This window comes from Pteropus alecto, unplaced genomic scaffold (genome assembly GCF_000325575.1).
Source record: "Pteropus alecto unplaced genomic scaffold, ASM32557v1 scaffold11, whole genome shotgun sequence".
NCBI lineage: Eukaryota > Metazoa > Chordata > Mammalia > Chiroptera > Pteropodidae > Pteropus > Pteropus alecto.
This window is the reverse complement of record NW_006431956.1, coordinates 14899734-14906984: the sequence shown is the minus strand read 5'-3', so window position 1 is coordinate 14906984 and position 7251 is coordinate 14899734.

Sequence of the window (7251 nt, the reverse complement as noted above, 5' to 3'; positions counted from 1 at the left end):
TATAATAGACACTAAACATATGAGTCCTTCCATAGTTTTGAACACAATGCATTTACGGTTTGTTCATATTTGGAAGAAAATCCACCCATTTAAGGTTACTACCACACATGATACCTGGGACACTCAAAAACTCCATGTACTAAAACAATACTGTGGGAAAGGTACTGGAAGGACAGGCTCCTCGAGGTCCCCAAGTAGATGACACCGGAAAACAGACAGACAAAACTATACCCTGAAGCAGGTGGGAACCTGGGAGGAGTCAAGAAAGGAAATAAATGAAGGGTTTTTTTGTCTTGTCTTGAGTAAATATCTAAGTCAAAGTTTGATGTTTGAAAACCTCTGGGGGCTATGAGTTGGGTTGGGCTGATGATAGCCATAAAGTGGTAAAGAACTTAACTTCCCCCAGGGAAAGACAGCAGCTACTTTTGGGCATCGAGTAACTCAGCTTTAGTTGAAGCAACCAGACCAGATGGGCCCAGATGGTTCCCGTGCTCTTCCCAAAGCCCCAGGGTTAAAGCTGGGGGGTAGAATGGCACATTGATATTTGCATAATTTTCTGCAGAGAATGAATATCATACTGTAAATCCTTTTCCTTTTCAACATTACTTGAGATCCTTTTCTAAATATTTAAATTCGTAGAAACGCAGAAAAGGATTCTCAATAAATACCCCATTGTCTTAGTCAGCTGAGGCTGCTATAACAAATTATTATAAACCGGGGGGCTTAAACAGCAAACACTTCTCACTGTTCCAGAGGCTGAGAAGTCCAAGGTCAAGATGCTGGCAGATTTGGTTCTGATGAGAACCTACTTCCTGGTTTATAGATGACACACATTTTTGTACCCTTATGTGGGCAAGTGAGAGAGAAAGAGAGAGAGATCCCTCTCTCTCTCTCTCTCTTTCTCTTTCACTTATGGGGGCCCCACACTTATGACATAATCACCTCCCAAAGGCCCCACCTCCTAGCACCATCACCTTGGGGGTTATGATTTCAATACACAGATTTAGAGAGGACACAAACACCCATTGACAGCCTTTAACAACTCTGGACTTCACTTTCGTCATCTGTCAAATGATATCTATACTGTCTGAGATTACACTCCGAGGTATAATCTTGTTTAAGTATGAAAAGAATCATAGATTCCAAGCCTAAAAGAAATCAGTGTGATTGTAATTGTTTATAGAGGTATATGTGCGTGTATGTCTCTCTAAACTGTGAACTTCTTTAAAACACACATGATGTGTCTTTCATTATCATATTCTCATTAATAGACACATACTGGATGTTCAGTGAATATTTATTTAATGAATAAATGAATGAAGGATAAATACCTCTATAATAAATCAGGGACTAGGTATAACAGAAATTAGATTGTGGGTCTATGGAGAAACTGGTGTCTTCTATTACACTTTTACATTTCGTTTTCATGGGAACCCTATTGGTAGAAAAATATATGCTATTTCCTCAGAGTCTGGTGAGGAATAGGGCCAAGATACTGAGCAAAGTGTTCTGTGAGCTTTCTTTAGACTTTTTTCAAATCTTAAAAAGAAAATCTGAAATGCCTGAGTCTACTTCATTTTATCAAGCAATTAACACACTAGTTTTGACTGGTAAATTCTTACAATACTAAGGGGCAAAAATTCTGAGCATGAACAAAGCACCTAAGCATATATTTGCTGTGGGAGATTGGGCAGAGTCTGTGCTGGGCATAGAGCATTTGAGAAAGTTGCTTGGCTCAATAAACCTGTTATTAATTTCTTCTACCACATCCCCACCTTTCTCCTCTTAGTGTTTGTCGTGGGGCGATGTTTCGTTAAACTAATTTAATTGATTCCAATTCCTAAGATAGTATTTAACCAGAGAAGTAGATGTGCCTTCTTCATATCATAAATGTATGCTAAATTTATCTTCCTTTATCATGTAGCTTGCATATTTGCTCCATTCTGATGTAAGAGTAAATGGTTAAATGTTATCCAGTTTGCTTTGCCACCCAGGGTTAGAAAGAAAACAAGTCATTTGTCATCAAAAGCTCCCATGAGGCATGACAGAGAGTGTGCCACTTTTAAATAGATTTCTGTAGCAAAGTGCGCAGTCATTTTAAAGCAGGTGACGTATTTTGAGAATTATTTATTTCCTATCAGTCAGCCCCTACTTTAGATTTCATATTTTCTTCTAGTTCACAGCAGTCAAGTGCAAACTGACTCAATGCTGCCCCCAAGTGTCATTTTAAAACATGGGCACAGAAGAAAAAAAGCAAAACAAAGAACCACTAGGCCAAAAAAAAGAAATGCATTATCAAAATCCACAGTATATCTTGAATTGTTCTTTTGGTTGCTATTTAGAGAGAATACCTTATGAAATAAAATCAACTCAACAACTCTCTTTGGAGAACCTGTTCTATGCAAAGCCTGTGCTACGTGTAGAGAGTACAAAGAAAGAGAATATAATCCAAACCTTTAAAGGAGTTTAAACAAATTAGAATGACAAGAGTGGATTAAAGGTTAAATAAAAGATAACTAACAAAGGTCACCAGAATGTATGAGATGAACTGTTAAAATAATGGTTAAACAATCTAATCTGTGTAACTGATTTTTTAAAATACAATATACAATAACATTTTTCTAGGCATTGTGTTAAATTCTTTACATTCATTATCTCATTCAATCTGCACAATAACCCAATGAAGAAGGTAATAGTATATCTTTTTATTTTCTTCCCTAAAAGAAACAGGCTTTTAGTTGAGAGCAAGGTTACCCAGCAATGACATGGCAGAGCTGGGACCTACCTCAGGTCTCCATGACCCAAGAGCCTTGGTTCTTACCTGAGATGCTTTAGGGCCGCAGGATGCTAGGGAAGGAAGCTATCACTCAACTGGAGGGGCCCCATGCGGTTTTCCAAAGAAGTGAGAGTTTGGTGGCTCTTCAAGCTTATATAAAATTCAGAAAGCTTTGAAAAAATGAAGTGAGGCGTCAGGGAGGAACCTGCTTTTAAAATGAAGCCAACAATACTGCTTGATTTGGTCAAGGGAGCAAGAGGTTTTTAGTCGCTCAGACCTGTGAGCCTGGATTTGAATCTCAGCTCGGCCACTTACTCATTTTGTGACTTGGGCAAATTTCTTAAACTCATTTCCCTCTTTCTTCAAGTGGGGATATAATAATATCCATCCCTACTATGCATCAGATATGTATGAGATCTGTCTGGTCCATAGTGGGGCAGCAGCTCATAATCTCAGTTCCTTTCTTCTTCCTCGTGGAAGAAAAGTAGGAGTCTTGGACCCAATGGGTCAAGGTCGTGAAGGTCAGACAAAGAAGCAATTTCAGAAGATGGAATCTCTCTAGATGAAATTTTACAATTTGGAGTTGCCACAGTTTTATAGATTAATTTATACTTTCAAACATCAGCCTAGAATGTATCAGTTGCTTTCGTAAATGTTTCTGATCTACAATCTCTATACTCCTAAGATTATAGCTGAGAAAACTGCAAATGCGTATAAAAGATAAAAAAGAAAAATTGTCAAGCTCTTTCTAGATCAGATTCATAGTTTATATTGATGAGCCTCTCTAAGCCATTCACTACCATATGTAAAATTAGGTCATATTTGGGGAAACTCAGAAGATCACTTTGCTAAAGAGAAAACCACAGGCCCAAAATGGCGTCACTCATCTAAAGCCCATGATACCAAACCTAGATTTAATACCTGACCTAATTGCTGTTTCAGTCTCTCCCAGAAATATGATCTTAACCAGTCTAGAATTTCCTAGTCACCGCCAATGGGATAATCTATCATGTGGGCCCTCTCCATCTCCCAGAGAAAGAAGAGGCCATCTGCATGATAAAAACCCTAGATGCTTTTCCCTTACCTCAAAAGATGTCTTTGTCTAAAAATAATCCTTTCTTTCTTTTGTTAATAGCTCCCTCATCTTTTGCTTCTTCCTATAAAAACTTTCCATTTGTACAACTCCTTGGAGCACTCTTCTAGTTGCTAGATAGGATGGTGCCCGATTCATGAATTGCTTAATGAAGCCAATTAGATCTTCGGATTTACTTGGTTGAATTTTGTTCTTTAACTTTCTTTTGCTTTGCTCAAGTATAGCCTAAGATGCCATTGACTTAGCAGGATGCTGCAGGCCACTAAGTCTTATTCTGCATCATGGCAAAGTCCTTCTCTTAGAAACCATATTGTCAGTGCTATACTTTTTAACACTTTTAAAATTACTGTTGCTATTTGTGCAATTTCCCTGCTGACTTGAAATAGTTGATTTGCTTTTCTCAGTACCCAGCTCTGGACTGAGCTGTGAGTCAGGTTGTGCCTGCATGAGGAGGTAAAAATGAAACTGAGCAGTTTGGTCATCCACTCTTGACTTCATGCGGCTCTTTCTGCCTGAGTGAAACTTTTTTTTTTTTTTTTTATCTGAAAATTACAGAACCAATATGCCCAAAATCATTCCAGTGTGATTTGCTTGGATTTCTACTTCCCTTTTTAAACTAATTTTTTATTTTGAAAATAATTCCATTAACAGTTTTCTATACTCTAGCTGGGAGAGTAGGTGTTTATGTCTCCTTACATTAGATTTATAGGATTCATGCTCCTTCATTAGTAAATGGTCTATTGAAAAAGCACTTTTTAGCTTATGTGAAATTTCTAAAGAAGAAGGAGAAGTAGAAAAAGAAGGAGGAAGAAGCAAAAAAAGAAATTCCTCTGACATTATACTCTGATCCCAAAGGAAGATGCAATTTCGGTATTCCCTGTGGCAATTAGAATTCTTTGTGTAATTGTAAAATTTCAATAAGGGATTTCTAATCCACTCACCTTATCCTTCCACTTTTTTTTTAATCTCCCTCCAATGCTCACTTCTCTTCCTCAGATCAGAGTCCATGGCCCATCAGTGTAACTCTCCTGCATGTATTATGAAACCTCTTGCCCCTCTTCCTCTTTACCATACCCACCTGGCAAATCCTTTGTGTAGATTCAACCCACGTCTCTGCCTATCCCACTCTTGTATCTAAAATACTGAATGCGGTTGGAGAAGAACTCAACCACGCTGTGTGATTGCGAGTCTATGGACCCAAACTTCAAAGGAGCCTCAGTGTTGTCCGCTGGTCCTGGACTCTTCACTCACCTGTAATCTTAGGGGAAATTTTATAATATGAGGATGCCACGATTGTACAGATTATGCAATATATACTTTCAAACACCGACTTTCTTCCAAAACTTTCTTCCCGTTGTTAGCTGATTCCTGCTTATTATTTTCCTGAGATGATGGAGATGATCAGAAAAGAACTTTTATTTCCTCCTATCTTTAAATTTACTAATCTATCTGCATCTCTGCCCATAAGCCTGCCTTCTTCTCTATGACAACAGATAAACTGCCTGTAGCTTTATCTAAGCTCAGCCCCTCCACTCAACACTGCATCCCATCCCCTCTCACTTCCTTAAAGATGATGCTCCTGTAAAGAGATTGAACAAAGATGTCCTTCATCTCGCTTCCCCTTCCAAGCCATTGGTCCATTTCCTTGTTTCTTTTTTTAGAGAAATTTCCTAAAAGATTTGTCTTTGCTTGCTCTTAATACTTCCTCCCTTCCCATGCTCTCTTGAATACAGTCCAACTGTTTTCCCCCACATCTTGCCAAGAAATCACTCTTATCCAGGTCACAGGGACTTGTGCAGTACAAGGCCAATACTTAGTCCCCTGCCCTGCCCTTCCTTGACATCTCAGGCCCATTTGGCACGACGATCTCCACCTCATGTTTCTTCCCTTCTCTATCTGCATTCATTCCACATCCCAGTGCCATCGCTGTAAATAGCATCTATATGTAGATGAATCCCAGCCCAGACCTCTCTCCTAATCCTGTATCACATATTATACAGTCTGCTCACGATCTCCTCTTAACTGTCCAATAGGCAGCTCAAACCAAACCTATGTAAACAGAAATTGCGATCCTTCCTCATCCCAAATCTACTCCACTCCCCTGAGTGTCACCCGTCTCAGAAAGGAACACTACCAAACACCCCTAGTCAATCAGGCTCATCTTGGAGTCATCCTTGAATTCTTTTTTCTGCCAACTCCCACATACAACTCATCGACAAACGCTAGTAGCTCTACCCTCAAAATGTGTGGGAAAGAACGCCACTTATCTTCTCCCAAAGTTAAAACACAGGTCCTTCCCATTGCCTAGAGGTCCCACACCTTTACACCTCATGCATTCTGCTCCACCACACTCTCTCGGTTGTCTCCTTTGGTTGTAACCAAAACGTTGCTGTCTGAGGCCATTTACGCTGCTGTTTCTTCTTCCTGGCACAGTCTCCCTCCCAGACATCACATGGCTTGTGTCCTCATTTCATTCAGATGTCAGCTCAAATGATGTCTTTGAACTGACTGTTCTATCCGAAGCAGCATCTCTGTCCCTCACTATCCCCTTATCCTGCTTTATTTTCTTTACCACTCGACAACTCTTGTTCTTTGAGCCATTCGAAAAATGCCAGCTCAGAAAGAGGAAATAATGCAGAATAATAGCTGACTTGCTTTGGCAGTATTAGTCGCTGAGAGGAAAAGGAACATAAAAGCAGGAGAAAATCATTTGCGAAGGAGTTTCCCGTGAGAGGTTTTTTTCAGGTAGCCCAACCCTCACCTTACTCACGAAATGTGTGCCTAAGTTCCCATATAAGTTGATTGCTTGGAATCAAACACCTTTTCCCCACAAGCATATTGTTATTTATGGTTCCAGGTGAGGGAACGACCATTTATTTCATTCATAACAATATTGGTTGAGTTGATGTCAAAAAACAAAGGCCAATGTAAAAAGGGAGGGAAAGAAAGAGGTAGGGAAGGGGGGGAGGAGAGAGCGCGAGCGCGAGCGGATTTCATATTTTCTTGACTACAGGACCAGCCTAAAGAAAATTTAGCACGTGGAACTGGTTTTTCCCACCTCCATTTCTAAATCTTCCTCTGTGCTGTCCTGAGCATCTTACTGTTTCTTCTACCTTTTCTTCCAAAGTAACTCAGACTCCAAAATTATTTTCTATACTGCCCCTTATCAAAACGATCATTTCCTTGGTACATTTGGTCTCTATTAGGCATTAGGAGGTTTGCAAATTGATTCAATTAATTAACTTCACAGTAATATCTCTTCAACATCCCGGATATAGCTCGTTCCCTCCCCTAAATGTTTTCTAAATTGGTAGAATATCAGAGTTTCTCAAAGTAAAATGAGAAAGGAAGTTCTATAGATCTATTCCTCTTATGCTATTGC